This window comes from Balearica regulorum, chromosome 7 (assembly GCF_011004875.1).
Source record: "Balearica regulorum gibbericeps isolate bBalReg1 chromosome 7, bBalReg1.pri, whole genome shotgun sequence".
NCBI classification, from domain to species: Eukaryota; Metazoa; Chordata; class Aves; order Gruiformes; family Gruidae; genus Balearica; species Balearica regulorum.
Genome location: NC_046190.1, coordinates 36,937,878 through 36,959,085, shown reverse-complemented (window position 1 = coordinate 36,959,085; position 21,208 = coordinate 36,937,878). Strand labels below are relative to the sequence as shown.

The 21,208-nt window shown below is 51.7% G+C and overlaps 2 long non-coding RNA genes across 3 annotated transcripts in view; one reads left to right on the top strand and one right to left on the bottom strand.

The window, feature by feature from the left end:
• Window positions 1-21,208, top strand: part of LOC142602651 (uncharacterized) — a 129,777-nt gene that overhangs the window by 94,862 nt on the left and 13,707 nt on the right. Inside the window, exons 6-10 of one of the 2 annotated variants that reach the window (XR_012836413.1) lie at window positions 15,794-16,026; window positions 16,651-16,900; window positions 16,996-17,449; window positions 18,602-18,768; window positions 19,857-19,982. This is a non-coding gene — a long non-coding RNA (uncharacterized LOC142602651). Of the gene's footprint in view, window positions 1-15,793; window positions 16,027-16,650; window positions 16,901-16,995; window positions 17,508-18,601; window positions 18,769-19,856; window positions 19,983-21,208 lie in introns of those variants that run through there. The other variant, XR_012836414.1, reaches the window with a different exon arrangement.
• Window positions 9,406-14,060, bottom strand: LOC142602653 (uncharacterized). Its single transcript, XR_012836416.1, has 3 exons — window positions 13,737-14,060; window positions 12,499-12,735; window positions 9,406-11,512 (listed from the first exon to the last, which is right to left on the bottom strand). It is a non-coding gene; the product is annotated as an uncharacterized LOC142602653 (long non-coding RNA).

The window sequence follows — 21,208 nt, the reverse complement described above, 5'->3', positions numbered from 1 at the left end:
GTAGGTGACGTACAGAAGTTGGTTAAGCGGGGAACTTCCTCACCCTATACCTAACGTTGGCTTTGAGAGCCATTTAGTTGACTTCACTCTTCTGCCGCTGTCGCGCCGTCCTTTTTGAAGGGCTGAGCAAGCGACCGAGAGATGATCCCATCTGTAGGGAATCACCCCCCTTCCTCCTGCCTTTCCCATTTACGGGTAGAAATGAAGTCTGTGGTACGGACCCTTAAGCTGGTTAGACACTTGAGACTTGGAAGTCCTTAAGCACATTAGCAGCTGGAGGTCCATTATTATTCATTGAATCTCTCCGGGGCCGATTGGAATCCTCCTTTTAATTGTCTGCATTCCCCTCTGTCCTTTTATCACAGAGGAAAGAAAGAAAGAGGGCGAGAGACACGGCAATCGGGTTATCTCATTACCCATCCCAGCCCTGGAATGGGACGCAGGCTTGAATCTGCTCTTCCCTTCCAGCGAAAGGAGGGAGCATCGCCCATTTTACATGTTAATGGCAAAATGACGCCCCCCAACCCCCATATCTCCCTTAGCACGCTGCAGTTAATAATTCACATTTCATTAGCACGTCTGTGTGGCCTTACGGTGTTTCCCTTCTGTTGATGAAGAGATATTGGGAAGGCTTAGAGGAACGGGAATTGGGGCAGGACAAGCTGAAACAGCTGCTAAGGTCAGTCGGGTTGGACTTGAAACAAATGAGCTTTCAGACCAGGGGCCTTTTCGGCGCTCCTGCGTATTTAACCATGCCAGCCAGCGTAGAGCAAAGGTACTAGGGCCGTAGCTCCTCCACAGCTTGTAAAGAAGCAGAGAAGATCCCCCAGACTGACCAGCAGCAGAAGAAAGGCTGGTAATATCATCCCGTTGGCCAAGGAGGGAGGGCTGTTGTGGGCCGTCAGACCACGGGCAGTCTTCTGCCTGGCTGGAGTGACATCCTGCAGAGAGGGGGGAGCTGGGTAGATGAGGACACCAAAGCCCATCTGAGCAGCCATCATTGGCAAGTTCTCCTACCTCACCGCACAGCCCTGGAGAGCATTAGTAGTGCCCCACGCTTGTAGTTCAAGTGTTGAACTAGCACGCTCGTGAAGCACTGAAGCCACCGGGCAGGAGCGGTTTTGAAGAGGGTTAAGTGAAATGCACACCCTCGGAGAAGTTGGCCATATGAGTCCTACTGCCAGCTCAAAGAATTTTATATCAGGAAACTTGTCTCTTGAGCTTGGTTTTCCACACACTGAAACATTAATCAACTTTTGAACCATGTACCGTATGAAATATTCATCTTTTCTTCTTGTGAAAAACAAACCAGAAACCCTAGCTATCTTCAAAGCTGTCTCATGGCGTTCCGTGCTCTGATCCTTTAGGAATTGCTGTGTCATTTCCACCCAAGTTTATTCTGTGATTGCTGGAGAGCGAGCGAGCTAAAAATCACTTCTAGAGTGACTTTACTAGTGTGTGTAGGTTTGAGAGACAAATGTTTTTTGGCTTGGAATTTGCTGGCCGGACCCAGGCTGGTTATATTTCCATTAAGGAGAGAAGAGGGGTTTAATGCCATTTTCAAACCTAATTTCATGGGTAGCCAATTCATGCTGTGATCCAGTGGCAGGTGATTTCTTTATTAAAACGTTTGAAGAGAAAGCAGCTTAGATCAGCCATCCTTGAAAGGGGAAAGTCCATGCTGCCGGTTCTTTAAACACTGGTGGAAAACCCTTTCCCGGTGGGTATTGCCGCCTTTCAGGAAAGGCAAGAGCCGTGAGGCTTGCGGGGCTGGTCTTTCCTTTTGCAGAGATGGGTGAATATATCCTCAGCATGGATCCTTCTCTGAAACTTATTAAACTATGCGCGCTTGAAAAAATAACTGTCAGGGAAAAAAAAAGTAAAAAACAAAAAAAAAAAAGAAAAAATCAGATATAAAATGTACCTTCCGTTAGCAGACCGTAAGGCGCTTTTAGAATTGTTGAATGAATGAAGTCTCTTCCTTGCCCTATCTGGGGTAAACAAATCCATCCTGTCCTTCAGTTTGATCTTGCAGTAATGTCATAATCCCACCTTTATTACATCACTGTTGTCATGGAAATAACTGTGATTTCATAAAGTCTCCGTAATGACTTTACCACAAGATCCATTAGGATGGGAAGATGGATTGTGAAGGCTAGAAAAATGCTTTCTTTAAGCAAATGCATACTGGATAATTAGCAAATGCGGCAAAGGGAAAGAATGGAAATTTGATGGGAAAAAATAAACGGATCCATCTTTAACATGGGCTATTTATGAATATTTTCTTCGATTTGGTTTCAGATGGCACAAAGGCACTATTATAATTCTCTCAATCAAGTTCTAAAAGTCCCATACTTCAGGGCATAGTCAGCACATGTTGAACAAAAAGCTGGTCCCTGCCCTAGCTTCGTCCCTCTTAAGTCCCTCAGACTCTGAAATAAGGGTTTTGGGCTTTCACTGGTGGCCCAAGAGCCTCCCAGTCTACCGCGGGACCATTTGCCTATCCGCATGGAGCAGCAGGGTGGGCACGTGCTGAGGATGAGGATCCTGGGGGTCATTGTGTCCAGAAGGCGTTTTACATCTCGGCACAAACCCAGCCCATCAGCTCACCTGCCATCATTCCATGATAGGTCTTTGGATTTGCCTGAACTAGAGAGTCTTCAGTAGGGAACCCTTCCAAGGCCAAAGAGGCATGTGATGCCGAGGCGTTGGGCACCTAGAGGAGGCAGATGATGGAAGTAAACCTTAGGTGAGCAGGAGCTGTGGGGAGTCAGGCTATAAAGTGGCAAAGAAACTGCTTTGGCTCGCATCTCATGGCGAGGTGTTGAAGGAAGAGGGCTGCATTAACTCCCAAAAAGTGTTTGGAGATGCGATGCTGAGCACAACTCCTAGCTGGAAGCTGGGCCTGCGGGTGCCCCTTGTATTGCATCCTCAAAAGTCCCCGTTTCCCTGCAAGATGGCACAGGCAGGTGATTAAAGGCTTGATGGAATATCAGAGCTACCTGAATGAGAGTCTTGCGTCTCTCAGCACAACAGGCATCAAAGTGACCTTGCGCTAACGGTTAATGCATGAAGCAATTCTGACTGTGGTTTCTTCTCTCTAAGAGCGGTCTGATGCCGACGGCTTATTCCCGTGTCTTTCTGCTTCCCTTAGGAGCAGATATCCTACTGACATGTATTTATTTTTAATTTCGGGAGAAAAACATGGTATTTGTGATGGTGAGCCACACATTGCTCACTGAATATCCTGGCCCAGGCTGACGGATGATGCTGAAAAGACTGCAAACGGTGGATTTCTGCTCTGACCTGTGCAATCTCTTCTCTCCTGTCCCAGTGCCCTTGTGCCGCGGCTGGCAGCACCACGTGCAGCCAGCTCCCCGGAGATGCTTACAGCTCAGGCAGCGAGGAAGACCAGGGCACTGGAGTTCAGAGAGGAGGTGTGGGAACACAATGTATGGGAAATGCGCAGGCACCGGCCAGAAATGCTCGATTGAGGTCTGCTGGCTCGATGCTAAAACACCTTTCTGCGAGCAAGGGTTGCTTGCGCTGCCGTTCCCTTCGGAGCTTCAGCATCTCTCCAGCTTCTTTTTGCCAGCTACGCCTGGCCGGGGAGCCGGGATGCAAAAAAGCACTCCTGAGCTAATTGAAGCGGTCACATCCTAGCCAGCAGCATTTCCCACATTAGCCAAATTTGATCTAAAAGTAATCTCCTAGTCGAGACAAATCTCTCCTCTGCAATCCTCTTACCATATTTACATATCGAAATCCACGGGCAGTTACTGAATGGTGAGACTGGTGGGGATGGCTCGTGAAGCCCCTGGTGCTGCTGGCCGGAGAGGGTACGAGGCACTGGTGACCCCTCCGTTCCCCAAATCCCTGTCCCCTCTGAAGGAATCCCAGGAGCTGGGTAGCTGGATCCCAGTTCAGATACTTGAAGTAGTCTTGAGGTGATGATCTGGCTGTTCCTCCTGGTATGTGAATAATTTTTGGCTAAGAAAAAGAAAATCTCGATACAGATACGTGATGATCAGCGAACGTTATCTTGTTAATCAGAGGATCTTACCTAACTTTAATTACCAGCGTCGTTACTGGCTGCTGTCAAATCCGCGACGGAGTCATAACATGAATTGGCTTTGAGAAATAACAACTTCTCACGATTAGTTATTGCGGCTGGTCACGTGTAGTCTCTAATGATCTCCTGGGATGTTTGGCTGGAGCGAGAGGAGAAGATATTAGCAACTTGTCCTGGCTGGGCTCCAGCTTTGACTGTGATGATTGGCCAGACAAAATTCATACCGCGCCATCAGCCACCCATCACGACGTTCCTCACTTCATTCTGGCAGTGACAGAGCAGGGTAATGTGTGGTCCAAAACATCTGTTGCAGTTCATAAAACCAGCGCGCTACGGAAGGCGGGGAGGGGGGGAATTATTCCTGTTCTGCAGAGCCAGGGAGCCAACAGGGGATGGAAGAGCTTGGCACAGCCAAAACAGGAACCACCGTGCCCACACGTAAATACCTGAGCCACGTATAAACCAGCTCTTGGCCGTATCCCAAGCTGCCTGTTTTGCTGGAAAGCAGCAATATCTCGGTGCTGACTCACCGTCAGCTCCACCGTCTGCGGACCAAGGATGCTGGCCATGTCTCGGCGTGCAAACCCCAGCCCCGCTTCCACCCTCGTGCCTTCTGCAGGCTGCTGAGGTCGGTTTTGGGCTCGCGACCGTGGTGCCGTGGAGCTTTAGCACAGAACGTCTTGGCTTCTGGGCACGGTCGCCAACTACAGCGGTTAAGAGAGCTGGTTGGGTGGGAAGTTTTGTCCAGGCTTGAGGTCTGAGCTTGGAAATAGGGTGGCAGTGAAGAGAGTTTTCATTTCTTATGTTAAAAAAAGTATTGCTCAGGGTTTAAAAAAAAAAACAACCCAAAACCAAAACCATGTACTGAAACCAGAAACTCAATTATTCATTTTGGGTAAAATGCAACATTTTCATTCAACTTGAAATGAATTTGTTGACCTCCAAACCATTGGTTTTGGGATGTGATTCTTCAATTGAACTGGTGAACCAGGAGACCTATTAGTCACACTGCTCTGCTAATGAGGTCCTGTGGTCTGGAGAATAGGTACTATATTGACACCTCACTCCCTTCTTGTGTCTGATCCAAGCTCTGCAAAAGTCAGTGGGGAAAAAACTGCTTTTAACAGGAGTCGGACCGAGCCTCTAATGCCATGTTTTGTTTGGGCCGGGTTGAAGGACGTGGGGATCCTTTAGGATGCGTTATGAATAGAGCCCTATTTTGATAAACAGTCCCATCCTTTTACTTCCCTGCAGTATATTCTTAGGCAGCTCTCAAATAACACTGATTTATTCAGATAGGTTTGCTCAGGGCTGCGAGTTCTGCCTATTTATTACCAGGATGTTTTCATCTTTAAACATACGCCGGTTTTGATGAGGTCTGTAAGGAATGTTACTTTTGCAAAGGTGGTGATGTCTCATATAATAGCCAAGTAGGAGCGGGGCAAGACGTAGCCCATCTCCCTGGCTGCCCAGGCCGTTCAGGAGAAGAAGTCTTTCCACCGTGAACGGTATCCCCGCACCACCAAGTGCTCGTGTCACTTGTTTGCATACTTGCTCATCTTATTAGCTGTAAGAAATAAGCCTTTTGGCAAATCACCAGACATTTTAAGAGCTGCTCCCTGCCACGGCTGGGGTAGAAAAATGTTTTAAACCAACTTCTGATCTTGAACTTAACCCGCTCTGCTCACTTTGGAGCAGCTAACTAATCGCTTGCGAGACGAATCCCGTATCCGCCACCCGCGGATGAGTTGCAAACGTGCCCCTGTAGGCAGGATCTCTCCAAAGAGGGATCAGAACATGCCTGTACCGCTGTCCTAGTGCCGTATTTCTGTGATAGCTTCACAGCGCTGGTGGTGGTCAGTAACGCTGTCCCCGCTTGGAACAGACAGGCATCACTATCGTCTGCTTTCTTCCCATGCTTAAACGGACGTGAACCACGCAAATTGCAAAACACCCCTTAGAAAGAGGTAAAATATTGCTGGCACAGGGAGCGGTAAGGTGTCCAAGAGTCTCTGTCTGTTGTTCTTGGGGACGTGGTCACCTTCACGCTCCTCAGTGCCTCCCTCGAGGACACCCTAGGTGACACGGAGCTCTGAAAAGAGTGCCGATGAAGAAGGGAGAACATGGACAATTCTTTTTCCCTAGGAAGAAGTTATGAAAAGTTCGACTTGTCTTCTTTTCAACTAAAAGCATCCAGCTGCTGCCACAATTTTTTGCGATTAAAGCCTCTGTTCTGGGGAAGGGAAACAACCGACAGCCCTGCAACTCGCTCCCCTCTCCCCCTCCTCACCTGGACAGAGGAGATACCTGGCTCAGCGTTAACCCTCGCCTGCCTAAGACATCGTACGTCTGCGAACGCGCTCGTGTATCAGCCTTTTGGGATGGCGGGGCTAATTTGCCGTGATGTTGTACTTCTATTTGCCCTATTCTTTGGTTTTTTCCAAGGAGCGTTTCTGCAACGCTGGAGCCCTACATCTGCTCTGAGCAGATGCAATCAACCCCCTGTCTCGCCCCATACGGTGACTGCAAATGGAAGGAGCAGATCACGGACGTTTCAAGTGCAGATCCCAGCTTGTGCGGCAAATACGCCAGGCAGGGGGTCAGCCTCATGGATCTGAACAGCCACTTCTGACCTAAACCTCAGGCCGGGCTGCGAAACCAGCTGAGACTTGTTCCTACAGCACCGCAGGCTTGAAAATCAAAGCTGAGCTCCAGGGGGAATATAGGCTGTGTTCGGAGAGTCGAGAGGAGCCCGACTAGCTGGTAGATCTGATTAGCCTGACGCACCGCCGAGCATCCCGCCCTGCCATCGCCGGCGGGGAAGAGCGTGGGATCCCTCCGTCCCTTAACGCGCCGCCCTCCTGCCACTCCAGTCGTGGGTCTAATCACCGCCTCGGCACGGGCGCAGCCGCTCGAGAAGCACCTGCCTTGATTGAAGCCGGGAGAAGGGCGAGGAGGAACCGACGGGCTTGGTTTTTCCTCTGCAGCGGGACGGCTCTGGGTCTGAAAAGCTCAAGAGCTTTCTCCACGGCCGGGCTGGGCTGCTCCGGCTGGGCTTTGGAGGCATCGCAGCCGTTCGGAGTGCAATCCTTTCCTCCTTTAATTTTCTATTTTCATTTCATCACCATGTTCAGGATTGAGCGGTAACAAGCAGGTCGCCAAATAGCCCGGTTCTCAGCAACAGCATTGCTTTTTCATTGCAATGGAGAAGAGAAGGCAGTATTTCTAGCAGAGGGGTTGGTTTTTTCCCCCGTGCGTGGCTTGCGTGCCCCTGCGAGAGCTGAGGGCTGTTTCTAGGTGTCTGGGGAGGGGGACTGAGCAAAGCAAGCCCCTTCCCAACCGGTCTGAATTCACCCCACGGGGTTCACAGCCCCACTGCAAAAATCCGTAAAGCTCCCCAAATCAAAAAGGTTGAAAAATCCCTGGCCCGGAGTCCTCAGTGCTGTAAAAAGGCCTGGTGATACACAGCCGGTGATTTGTGCGAAGGAGGGTTTCTCTGAGAAATCAGACTTCAGACAAAGTTGCAGAAGTGGAAGTGCAGCTTAACGGCAGAGCCGGGTTCGTTTGTCAAGCCCCTTTCTGCTTCTGTACGTAGGAAAGCGAAATAATAATTGGGAGCAACGCTTAGGTTTATCTACGCTGAGAACGTGATATTCAGTAGCTTTATTAAAAGAAGGGGTGTCGGGGGAAAGCACGGGGCCTCTTTGGCTCTTTTTATTTTTCCGCTTCATCTTTGATGCTCGCTGTCGTTGGAAAATAACCCTCTACTTCCTTCAGTGACTGAAGTGCTGTGCGAGGAAGAAATCTCAGCTGGAGAAGACAGAGAAAACGCTCCCTTTCAGAGCAGCCTCCTAATTGTGAGAGTGCCGTTAGACAGCTTTTGAAATAAGCCTCCTAGGTGCGAAAGCTGCTTTCCCTTTGCGGGCTGAAAAGGCCAGCGTGGCATTTGCAAAACCCCGGCGAGCGTCGTCGGGGTGTGAAATTTCCCTCTGTCCCCTTTCTAAATCCAGCTCCCTGTCAAGCTGTCCCCGAGCATCTTGGGTTTCCTTCCCGCTGCAAGCCCGGAGGAACCCGGCTTCTCTCTCTCGTTCGCTCTCCCTTGTAAGCCCAGCTTGCCGGGAGGTCGGGCTGCGCTCGCGGGGAGCTGATGAAGGGCTTCTCAGGCGTTAGGCAATGACTCGGGATGTGCCTGGGACCCCTCGAAGGAATTATAGGGCCATAACTCACCGCCGCTGCTCTCTGAATCTCCGTACGTACCAGCGCCTGGCGGGAATTTATTACAAATGTATTTTTATACCAGCCTTTATAATAAGTAAAGAAAGACTCCAGCTGCCTCTGGTGACCCTTTAATCACCTAGGGATGCGTTCAGCTAAAAGCCCTACACTTGAGGTGACAAACACCCGGCCCGTCGGTTGGAGCCACTTTGCTTGATGTATTTATGTGCGCGGCTTACTCTATAGCATCTCACCTCTCATAGAAAGGAAAAAAACCAGCCCGCTCTCCAGCCTTCATGGCTGTGAAGAAAGCCTTTCTGGAGCGTAGCTGGTGGAGCAATGTCTTTCCTGTGTCGGCTCAGAACGCAGGCAGTCATGGTTCGTTTGAAGCATCTCGGGTTCTTGGGTACCACGTTTGCCGGTTGGCGTGAGGGCAGGCAGGCTGCCTGCAGTAACGTGTTGGGGATGAGTTTTCTCTTCTGCACGGCTAGGAAAAATCCTTTTGGTTGTGTCAGCTAACTGTGCCACAGAAGGAACAGAGAGGGGTCTGAACGCTTCTGGTTTCGCAGCACTGTTTTCCAATGTGGTTAACGGCAAGGGTTAAATTTCTTTGCAGGCTTTCAGAGGAGACCTTGCAGGTCTCCAGGCTTGAGGCAGACCAAGTTATGATACTCAAAGAGACACCCAGACTGCAAGGGCTCAGATCTGTCTCTGAAAAACGACCAGGATCAGTCAAAACACCAGTTTGCTCCAGATAAGTGGCTTAAGAGCCTCCAATTGTTGTTCTCATTGTTACGGCAGGGAAATGCAGCTCGCCTTACCAGGTTGCCTGCAAGTGTAAAGAACAGAAGTAGAAAGGAGATAAGCAAGAGCATGGTGCTCCAGCAGCCAAATAAGTATCTTAGCTTCTTCCAGTTGTTGAGATGTGTAGGTGCAGGCAGAGAGATAAAGGCGTGGAACGTCCTCAGGTGGTCTCGTGCTTTTGAAAGAAAGGATAGTAATTGTTTGCTGGTGTCCCACATTCACTGGAAGAATAAACTTTCGATATTTTTTTTTTTTTTGATCTCTTCTGAAGTTCCTACTTGCAGGAGAGAGACAGAGGCTCTGTATTGTGGAAGAGTTGGGCTTCTCTTCTAGAGAAGATGGGGAGGTAGAAAAGGATAAATGGGATGGGAACAGGACGAGAAGAGCAAGCTGCTGGGCAGTGATGACCCCTCGCCTCTCCTAGTGTGGTCACACAGCTAGTCCATCAATACTTTTAAACTTGCTGTTGTCCACCCAAGGTGCAAAGCAGCGTGTAACAGCACTGTTTGGTAAATCCAGATGGGAACTGGTAAGCCCAGTGAGATCAGGTTAGCAAAGACCTCCTCCTTGCCCAGGAAGGACTTCCCATCTGGCTTTACCAGCACTACTGCTCCTCACCTGGCTTTTACCACTCATGTATTTTAGAAACTAAAGCAAGTTCTGCCGTGCAGAAAGGAGGGTTGGATTGTCAAACAACTTCGTGTGGGATCTTCTGGAAATCCAGATTGAAATCCAACAGCGATGGGACAAATTCAGAGAAGGGGCGTGCACAGCTGGTGACGGTATCACCACCAAGATGTGTAAATCCCTCTGGCACTTTGGCTCACAAAGTCGATCTTGCTTGGCCGTCGCCTGTTTTTTTAACTGCAAAGCCAGCGGTTTCAGGGGTCCACGTGGAGAGCTACGTCTGCGAGCTGGCAGCAGAGGAGGGTCCTCCGCCGACCCTTTTTCCTAGCATCTCTAGGAAATGCAGGCAGATTTCTCGTGTGAAGCCTCCCCCTAGGTTTCGTGCCTCCATCATACATCGTAACGGCTCCTGGGAGCTTCCTGTTCAGCTGAGAGCCAGGTTAAATTCAGTTTTCCCAGGAAATGTCTCTTGATGTATTTTACAGTTTAATATTTGTCCTCTGTGAAGCATCTTCCTTTCATGCTAAATGTGCACCTATTATATGCATGGTTTATTTTCAAATTCCTCGAGGAGGCTGGAGGCTCAGCCTGTCTATAGCAGAGAGGAATGCATCTCTCCAGCACATCTCAAGCGAAGCAGCTCCCAACTTTAAGTGACTTTCAACCTAGGACCTTGGGAGCTGGATTTTCCCCGTGCCATCCTGGAGGACTTGACTAGAGGATATGCGTGCGGGCTTCTCCCAGCTACGGGCTACGAGCGTTAACAAGTTCAAGGCCAGAAAAACATTTTGGAAGGGCAATGTGTTGTTTTTTTCACTTGCTGGGGAAAGCATTTATCTCTGGATTTGTAGAAGTGACCTCCTGCAGTCACTCTGCGGATTTAGGAATCTTGTTCCCACTGTCAGTAATTTTTACTGAGTTGTAAGAGCTTGATTTTTCCGCTCTAAAGCTTGCTTTATTATACCCATTTGTCATCAGCTCTGGGGTCCTGCTAAAAGACGACGCACAAAAAAAACCCCAAACCTACCCAGCAGGTCCCAGGTTTTTACTTTGCCAATAATAGTTTGGGATGGACTTAGGATTTTATTAAAAAGCTTCTCCAGTCCTTCAGAATTTCAGTGCAAGCTGTATTCCCAGCCTCCCTCACCTCCTGCCGATACCGCAACGCTCAACCGGGCTTTTCATTTGATTTTTTCTGAAGACGCGGAGCATTTGGCAGGTAACTCATTGGGATGTATAAGCGGACGCGGACGGTGCCGCGAGGCTGGTGGTCCTGCCTGGGGTCCCGTGCTTCTCGCAGCGTCCGCAGAGGGGTTTGCAGGATGGAGGCGTGCTCGTGCTGCCGCGGCTCTCCGCGCACAGCAGGCGATGGAGGCGGCACGTAGTTGTTCATCATTTTGATCAAGCCTCCTGCCGGGAGCGGTGCGAGTTTCAAACGTTAAATTAAATGAACTGGGAATGTTGTTTCAAAAACAACTGGCCGCAGTGACCAGTGTTGACACACATCCCAACAGCTGATGGGTCCCCAAGGAGTAAAGAAGAGGGAAGGGAGGGGTGGAGAAAGTATGAAAATACATCACTGGAAAGCAAATCTGATCTTGGAAGGGTATGAACAAGAAGGACCTTTACTCCTGTAGTGAAACTTCAGCGTGAGGAGCTGCCTGCTGAGAGAGGATCCATCTCAAAACAGCATCTCGCACGCAGCAAGCTCTTCAGCTGCCTTCGCTGGAGAGATGCCCTTCGCTGTGGTGACGTTTGCATTGCCCAATTTGCTTCTTTGGCTACTGACAGCATCTGAAACCAGAACGGGGGAAACGGGGATTAATTTGAAAACATCAGTCCCTGTTTCCGTGCTCCCAATTTTCTCTTGACAAGAATATGACCATGCACAATTGATAATCTCTTTTCCTGCAAAAACTGGAAAGCCCAGAGAAAGTTCCCAGGAGGAGGAAAAAACCAAACAAACCCAAAACAGAAAAGCAGGTACAAGATCACGGTGGGAAGTTCTTCTCGCCCCGAGCTGCTACGCGGTGGAGATCAGGGCATCGTTTTGGCATCCAGGCGGCCCGACCGACAGCATCCCCGGTGCACGCCAGTCCCGACCGTGACGGACTCGCAGGAAGGCGCGGGGCGGGTTGCTTTCCCTTGCCGCTCATTTGAGGCTTGCAAGATAAATGTCGGATTTGAATGACTAGACTGTGGGCAGCCAATGCAGAAAATCAATTAAAATACCAAGCGGCTTAGAAACAGGAGCTTTAATTACTCCGCAGACAGGTCTTTAAAGGGGAAAGAAGCCATCGCCCCTGAGTAAGACTTCCTCTGCCCTTGCGCTTTTTATCGCAACGGGTCTCAGGACGTCTCTCCGGCACGTTCTCTGCGCATCAGGGATAGGCGACCGAATCTCCTTGGCGCTGAGCGAAGTACGGGCACAGGGCTTGTGTCTTGTTCTGTGCCGTGTGAGCATAGTCACCCCGGGACGCGGGACATCGGCCGGGTGGGCTCCCCGGGGTGCAGGTCCTCGGGGGGCTGATGGTGGCTGGGCTGCAATAAAGCCGCGCGGCAGGCAGCGTGGCAGGGCGGTTGATCTCTGGGACTAAGGCTTCGGCTTTTCATCCGGGGTAAGGTTGGCTCTCTGCGGGACCCGAGGCTCAGCAAGCGCTTTGTTTATCGGTGGATTGGGTCTGCAAGCCCAGGAGACAAAAAGAGGCCGCTGGGCACGCAGACTTGCCGACAGAGTGATGGGTGTTAGAGGGGAAAAAAAAATAAATTAAAAATCGTGCTTTTCTCAGGGAACACGGAGCCTGTTTATCCTGTCTGCCTGTTTATTTGCTTTCTGCTGACTTACTGTAACACATCCAGCACGGGCCTTCAGGAACCACAGGGATTTCGGCGGGTCTTTAGTGGCAGACGCTGGCCCGCGGTGGCCCATCTCCTCCCTCTTCAAAGCAGCCCAGTGCCGTTCTGCGTGCTGTTGCACAACCCACCGGCATGTTAATAATCCCTCGAGCGTGGAAAGTCTAGAACAAAACAAAGCATTGCTGAAACTCTTGCGGGCTTTCGAGATGCCTGTCCGCATCGGTGTCCTGCTGGGAAGTACAGAGAGGGAAGTAAGGCTCGGTGGGAGCCAGCCAGGGAACGCTCTGCGCTCCTCCTCTCTTTTCCCAGCCCCATGGAAGAGTCTCGGGACACAAGGTTGCTCTGCAGGACATGCTGCTGGCTGCCAAGAGAATGAAAGAGCCTGGTTTTATTTTTTTATGTAACTTTGGGGTGGGAGGGAGAGAAAGGAAAGACAAGCCTCTCTTTATGCTCTGCACCAAAAGTTTGGATGCACGGACTTTCGGCTCTTCTTTCCGACTGCCTGCAACGAGCACGTCCAAGTCTTCCCCGGGGTTGCCGCTCAACTGTCGTTCCCCCACCCCAAAAGGAGGCAGGAGGATTTGGGATTTAAACTGCTCATCTAGAGGAAAATAACAATAATAATAATAATAATAAAAAAGGGATCTGCCTGGAAGGAGCAGGGGAGACTTCTGCCTGCCTGCAGGGAGGAAGAGGTTTAAAAATACTCCCCGTGGTCAGAGAGATGAGCTATCGAACTCGCTGAGCAGCCGGGATGGGGCAGAGCTCAAAGCGCCATGCAAGGGGGGGGTCGCTGGGGGTCTGCCTGCCAAAAGGGGACTCACACCATTGACCCCCCGCCCTGCTCCCGGCCCGCTTCGCAGCGATGCTGCTCTCGGGTGGCTCGGTGCGTTCGCACCGCGGGCCGGGCCGTCTTGGTAGGTGGTTTCTAGCGGGTGATAGAGCCGGAATGGGGGAGCTGGAAGGGAGACGCGCTCTTGCCTGCTGAGCACCGTTCTGCCAGCTCTTGCTGTTCCTGAGAGCGTCGTACAGCAGCTGGTGGTGTTTCCTGCTATTAGCCGCACGGCTGTGCGATGTTCTCTGCTTTCGCTTTTCCTTTCTACAGAAAGTTTCCAGGCTTGAGCCTGCCAAAAACATCTCGAAGGCAAAGAGCTGAGCTCACCCGGGGGCTGAGGGAACAGGCAGGAAGAGTGGTGAGAATCCGTCGCTGCAAGTCTCTTCTTCCTGGGGAAGGACCGGATGCTGCTTCGGGATCGCTGGGGTAGAGCTGGTGCTGCCTTGGGGTGAGGGGGACAGGACAGGGTCCGTGTCGTGTCCCCCCGCCCCCCGAGTCGCTTCCGTGTCTGGATGAGGGACTTGGGGTGTTGCAGTACCCTGACCGGCTGTTGGTGGCTGCTCCCGCGCAGTGCCCGGGACACGCAGCCCCATCCGAGCACGGTTGCGTTGCATAAATGCCGGCTAACGAAGCTTCCCCCTGTGCTGAAACCAAGAGATGACATTGCAGAAACGGTCTAGGTCAAAATAAATTGCATTCTGGCATTCTGAGATTATCTAAACCCTTCCTTTTCCCAGGATGAAAGGGAACAAAGGCTCTTGCCTGCTCAGGAAAGAGCCTGGAATACCATTTCTGCGAGCCACAAGAGCTTATTAGGGGCGAGGGTAAACAAAGAGATTTGGGGTTAATTTACTCAGGAGGGGGAGGAGGGAAGAACAAGATGCTGTTTTTTAAAGCCTGCCACTTCTTCTGTCAATAGCAGCAGGTTGCTGGTCTGGGTTGTCGCAGGCAGCAGTGTGTCTTTTCAGCGTATTGACTGGCAGCCCTCGGTGGTTTCTCTAACGGCACATTGATTTTACGTGGACTCTCTTCCAGCTCAGCAGCTGCCCGGTTGATTAAAGCGGTGGCGGCGGTACCGTGTCACTTCTGACGGGGCAAAGGGGGCTCTGAGCCAGCCCTGGCTGCCGGGGGGGGCTTTTTTCCCTGCGTGGGGAACCCCGCGGCCTTTCTCCGCTCAAAGGCTGTGCTGTTGCTGCGTTCCCCCGCTCGCCCTCCCATCACATCTTCCTCCTCTCCTGCCGTCTGTTCGGCCGCAGATGCCTGCGTGCCGTCAGAGGCGGAGGACACCGGGTGTTTTCAGACCTTTGCAGAGCTGGCAGGCTCCGAATCCGCCGGCAAGTCCCCCGTCCTGGGTGAATATCGCTGTCGGCAGCAGGCTGGAGCTGCTGGGAGTGCCACCAAACTGATGGTGGGACCGGGCTCGGCTCCCGGTGCCGACCCCATCCTTGGCACGCAACGCTCTTCTCCTGAGACGGCTAGCTGCTTCCCAGGAACGCGACCATACAGAAGAAGCAACTAGTAAACCTAGGCGTGCATTAAAAACGTTTTAAAAAGCTATTTCTTTGCTTAGTAAGTGGGTTTAGCTTAGTTGAAGTCCTTTTGCTATGGGAACGTCTCCTCTGGGTTAGATGTGCGCGGCAAAGAAAAGGCTTTGCCAGAGCAGCGTGTTGAGCCTCCGTAGCTGAGGATTTTCTTTAAAGTTTCGTGAGATCTTCATTTTCTCATGCCTCTGGCTGCTGGAGCCAGGTGACTGTGAAGTTTCCTAGCCCTTGTTCTGGCACAGACAGTTTTGCTCTAAAGGGTTCAGATATAAGAGGGGCAGAGAGAGAGAAAACCAAATTTTTTTTTTTTAACATCTTATGAGTTTGAAATGCTTGAAAATTGGCCATAGTGCAAGCCTTTCTTTTCAAAAGGTATGTAGTTCCATCTTAATGCCATCCATGGAGAGCCACGGCATGAAGGGAAGAATTCCTCGCTCTGACCTTTGAGCTGTGGACTGAGTAGAATCCCTTGGGGGGGGGGGGGGGTATTTTTAATTTTTTTTTTATTTCTCCCTCCCCGCTGAACTCACTTTAGTGAGTGCTTCTCTCCTGCTAGGGAAATAAAGGAGATGATAGGTCTGTAGCTTAAAGATAAATCTTTAGGTCTCTTGGCAAAATCAGTTCCTGCTGGGATGCTGGTGAGAGCCGCTCGGAGAGCGCTGGTGTCGGTGGAGCGGGGCAGGTCTGCCTTTCATCCGGAAGAAAACCTCTGACTGTCAGAGGAAACGATCGTTCTCATCTGATGCAAAATTGAGAGCGCTTTGATTTATCCGTGGAAATAGCTTGTTTTAGCAAAGAAAAAAAATCTAAACCCTTTCATTTTCTCCTTTCTTCTCCCCCCAGTTTGTAATAGCGCAGCAGATTTGCCTGTTGCTCCGGTGCCGTCCAGCTGCCTGCGAGACTCCTTATAGAAGGAAAGACCACGCTTCCTACCTTCCGGCACAGACCTGTGAGTACCCGTGTACCTTGGTGTGAGAACAAGCGCCTGCAGCTTCCCCCTCTTGTATGGCAGAGCCGTATCCTGCGCGGCCGGAGCATCGCGGACCGGGCGTCCGGGTTGCCTGGTCCCTTGCCAGGTGAGTTGGCAGGAAACTGCACATCGTTCCTTTAAATCCTCCGTGGGGTTTGACCAACTGTTCGCTGCTCAAAACATTTGGGTTCTGTTTAATTGTCAGGTTTTGATGAACAGACGCGTGGGCAGGAGGTTCCCACCTTCCGCTAAGGAATTCCCAAGGCTGGCAGAAGCTGTAGGGGATATTTAGGAAGAATCCCTTGGGTTTTCTCTTCCTGAATTTTGTATTTGGAGTAAATACTTCCGTGTGGGCCGAGTCTTTAAAGGATCATCGCTTGCTTATCGTGATCTAATGGCAAAACGTGGGCTCTCCCCACCCTCCACCTCGGGCGGACGAAGCCATGTTAAAAGCAATCCCTTCTTTTTGTCCGTCAGTGCATGGAAACACAAACCTGCTGGGGGACTGAAGTTGAAAGTCACCTCTTTGGGTGGATTCAGAGCTTCCAGAGAGAATCCCAGTTCTCATCCATAACTGAGAGAGAGAAAATTTCCCTAGGAAATATCGGCATGGGCCAGAGAGCATTAAACCGGAACTTTACACCAATTAATAGCCATATAATTACAACCCATCCCCTCCTACTTGCTGCTGACTTCCCCACGTAATTTTCTTTTAATTTTTGCTTAATAGGCACGCATGAAAGATCAGTCACTGGGCGCGCTGCTTGCATTTGATATGAAGTAGGCTCAAGGGTAAGGAGGACCGAGACGCGCTCCAGCCATCCTGGGCCAGCCCGAGCTACAGCGGAGTGACGCAGCCTGCCAGAGCGAGGGACGTGCTGGAGGGACTGACGCTGCTTCCCAGCTCTTCAGGGGATGGAGAAGCTTAGGGAAAACGGAGGAAAAAAAAAATGCCAAGGCTGAGCAGAAAAGACTAAATGGTGAGTAGAGCTGGTTGCTGGCTTGCGACAGGACCGGGGCCTTTCCTCACTCTTCCCCCAGCCCCTTACTCTGCTCTGGTTTGTGTCTCTTGTAGCACACGGCGTCCTCCGTTCTCACTCGTTTTCCCATGTGAAAATGCAAAAATGGCATCTTCTCCATCACCCAGAAGAGTCTCCTCCTCCCTTGCAGAGGGAAGAGTCTTTCCGTGCCAGCCCTGATGTAAAAGGCAGAGAAACTTCTCTGCTATACCAATTCCAAGGAGAAGAAGAAAAAGAAAAAAAGTCAGTCGGAATTGGAGACTTTCACGAGCACTAAATTAAAACAGTGCGCAGGGTCTGTTTTGGTTCCCGGGCATGAACGTCGTATCAACTCTCCACTCTGCCTGCTGTCTGATAACGGCGGTACCCACCGGCTAGGCTCAGCCTGCGGTATGATATGCAAAAAAAGAAGACGAGAAATAAAAAGCAGCAGCCTCGTGCAGGCTGGGAAATGTAATTTCAGGTGTCTCAGCCCCTCTCTCTCGTTACCTCCCGTTCCCTGGCTCCCAGGTAATTAATTCTGCAGAAGGAGAACCCCCAATGGCTGATGGAGGCGCGTTCCCCTGGAAGTGGCAGGTGGTGGGGGCCGCTCGGGCTGCGTGCTTAGCAAGCTCGCCTGTATTTCGCCGCGGGTCCTGCACCGAGAACAGCGTGATTTGACCCAGAGGAGGTGACAGCGCTCGACCGGAGACTCCGAGCAAGGCTGCGGGGGTGCACGGGGGACCGAGGGAAGGTGAGAGCCCCTTTTGGGGACGTCCCTTGAGGACGGGTGGAAACGGGGCTGTGCGGATGGTGTCCCCCCGCTAACAATCCCTGCACGGCACAGGGAGGTTTGTCCTGTGCTCAGCTCCGGGAGGCAGGTCCCGAGCCCCACCTGAGCCGTATCGCACAGGTTTGGTGCAGCCCCTTTTCCTGCCTCTCGGCAGGGTTTGCACACAAACCACCTGAAGAAGCTTCTTCTCGGCCATGGCACCCTTTGCAGGGCCTCTCCCTGATGCACTTGTGAGGTAATTAGATAACTGCCGCCAACAAATACGTGCGTTTAATAAGTATGCTAATTGGTATTGACCAACATGTGGCAGGCACTTTGTCAAGTGCCAATTAGGAGTGCCTGAGAACCACTCCAGATACGAGAGGCCGGTGATTAGACCTCGGGGTGGGGATCCGAGGAGATGCCGGCTGCTAGCCCGGCTGTGCCTGGGCAGGACCCCGCAGCCCTGGCCGAGAGGGCAGGCGGGGACGGGACAAGCACAGGGATGCGCAAGGTCCCGTTTATCAATCCCATAAGCTTGCAGATGCTTGCCTGCGATGGGTTAATTTGATCGGTATCAACCATGCACGGTGTTTTTATTTATCCCCCGCCCCGGGGGGGTGTAGAGGGTGGGATAAAACAGTTGGATCAGAGACCTGCTTCTGCTTGGGTCCGTCAGGCAGGGCTAGGGCAGAGCAAACGGGTCCGTGTCTGCGGAGGAGAGAGTCCCTCACATCGAGTTCAGCCCGCACGTGGTGGCAGAGCTTGCGCTGAGCACAGACGAGGGGGATAAACGATCGCCACGGCCGCTGTCCTGTCCCTGGGGTGCCCCGTGCTCCTACTGCAGCCCAGTTTCACCCAGTGCATTCGAAAATTGAGTGTGTTAACTCTTCCTTCCCTCTGTTTAACAGGTCTATTCCTTCATCAGACATGCACCAGGACAAGCTCTCCTTTCCCACCCGCGGCGGCAGGCACCGGCTGGATGCTGCGCACTCAGATACTCCAGCGGTCTCAGCCAGCTAAAATGTCAGCCCAAACCAATAGCGTGGTACAGCGGTCCATCCCCCCAAAGTTACAGGTGTGTATCTCAGCTAGCTGCTTTCCAGCAGCACGGGGAGGAGGAGGAAGAGCAGGTCCTGAGGGGCTCACGGGTGGTACCACCTCGGTGCTAGCGTTGCCCGAGCCTACTGCGTGGCCAGAGCTGCATCCGCTGCCACCCACATCTGCAGCCGTTTGGCGACGGGGTGTCCATCACCCCAGCACGGGTCCCGCTCCCACACACGCTGCTTCCCTCTGCGCGCCTGCGGCAGCCTCCGCGGAGCGGCTCAGATGCTCTCGTTCGCCTGGATCGGTTTATTTATTGCCACCATTAATTAATTTTGTTTGGGTAGGAAGGACAAGTCCCCCGAGACTGTCTGCGTGCTGGAGACCATTACTGCATTGGTGTCTGAAAGCTTCAGCGCACAAAAACCCCTCGCTGCTGTCAGCCTGGCACAATTAATTAACCGGCACCATTCAGAAGCTGCAGTCCAGCGTGTCTCTGTTGTTTAACGAGGCTGGCCCTGGGACATCGTTACTTAAAGCCCCGCTCGGAGTAAAAGGGGCTCCGCTCAGAGGCACGGCTACTGCTCGGACCCCAGAGTTACACCAAATACACCGTCTTTTCCTAAGAAGGGGCCCAGGCGTTGCATGGAAAGGGCACCCATCTCTCCAGGGGGTACTCACGGGCTCCTCCCTCCCTCCCAGCTGAGGACTCCCAAGGTGAGAGCTACTGCTCCCGTCTTCTGCTGCGGGGTGGCTCCTGGGGCTGTGAGCTTGCCTGGAAAGCCAAAGCAGAAGCTTGTGATGGTCCCTCTTGACATGGCCCAAATTCAGCCTCTGCATCCTGTTTTATAAGAGCAGAAGAGAACAACCCTTGCTTTCTCCAGGCTGTGCCGCTGTGCCGGCGCACATAGCTGGTCCTGGAGCACAACAGCAAGCGAAAAGGAGCAGGAGCTGTTTGGTTTTACGTGCTATCAGGAGCACATTTCTCAGTAATGCAGTGACCTAATCTCACTCTTACTGATTTTGAGATATACACACGCACACAGAGACATGAGGAGAGACGGGCACTGCTGAAAATACAAAATCCTGAACTCCGGGAAGGGCAAAAATTGTTTCCTTCAGGTTTGTTTTCAAACCCAAGGAGACGAAGGAGCACGCAGGTGGCCTGACCCAGCTCCTGGTGGCTGTATGAAAAGGGTCTCTGTCCCCAGCCCCGGCAGCGCTGCAGGAGCAAGGTCCGCGTTGTACGTAAGTAGATGCTCCATCCCAGTCCCAGGGCAGGAGGTATCCAGCTGCCCAGGAACGTCATTTTCTGTTATTACTGCTTCCCTCCCTGGAACATGGAATGTGGGAAGAGAAGAGCCCCAGCAAATTAGGCAGAGCAGTTTATCTGACAGGCCAGCGCTCTCCCAGATAAAGGAACAAACAGAGTGTGTCTCGTGGTCAGGGTGACACTTTGCCACAAAAGAAGAGCAGGGAGAAGTTAATTAAACTCTAAAGAAGCCATTTATTAGAAAAAGAAAGTAAGATGTGGCTTTTCTTCAACACTGGAGAAAGGCTCATTATAGAGGGAAACCATTCTTTAGCAGTTAATAAACTTTTTTCTACCACCTGGCTTTGAGGAATGGCTGATGGAGAGTCCATGGCTCATTTTAATGTGCAGTTTTGCAAGGTGGCCATGGCCCATTGGCTAAAACGGTGTAGAAAACAGCTGTCTCTGAACACCAGGGAACGGGAGAGCTCGGCAGGTCCGTAACCGAAGGCAGAGCCGTCGGTGCATCGTTTTCCATTTGCCCCGCGTACGCAGGTCCCTGCCGTGCGCCGTTCCTGCTGGGGCGTGCTGGTGGCACCGGCCAGAAAGACTTTTCTCTGTCCACGCAAACAAGAACCGGGAGTTGTAGGCGGACCAGGAGCCCTCGTCGGGCAGGCTGGGGTACTGGCCGGAGCACATCTGAAATAAGCATTCCAGATGTGTTGGCAGGGACGGTCTTTTCCTGCTGAGGGCTGACACTTTAAAGAATTCATCGCCACTGGATCTATTTTAAAAGCAACCAACCCAAGCAAACGGGATTTAGGCTGACAGGGAGCCAGGCACTGAAGCAGCAGCTGTAAACCCCAACACCTCCTTGCCCAGACACTGTTTTAATCCTGAGTGTGCTCCCAGCTGCATTCGGTTCTGCCCACAAACTCTCTCCCTTTGGGGTAGGAAACTAAAGCCACTCTGCACGGAGGGAGGCGCGACTCTTTCCCACCCGTGCCTTGCTCCTCCGTGGAAGACGCTGCCTTGAGAAGGTGCTTCCGCACTTGTTGGTGATAGAGCATCGACGTGCATTTCACTGTGCATCAGTTCAGCTGCATCTCCCTGAATTTGGGGAGTCCGAGGGGTCGGGGAGGGGGGGGAAACAATTGAAATAACGACGTTTGCTGGCAACGCTGAGTTAATACCAAAAAGATTAAAATACAGCCAACCTCCA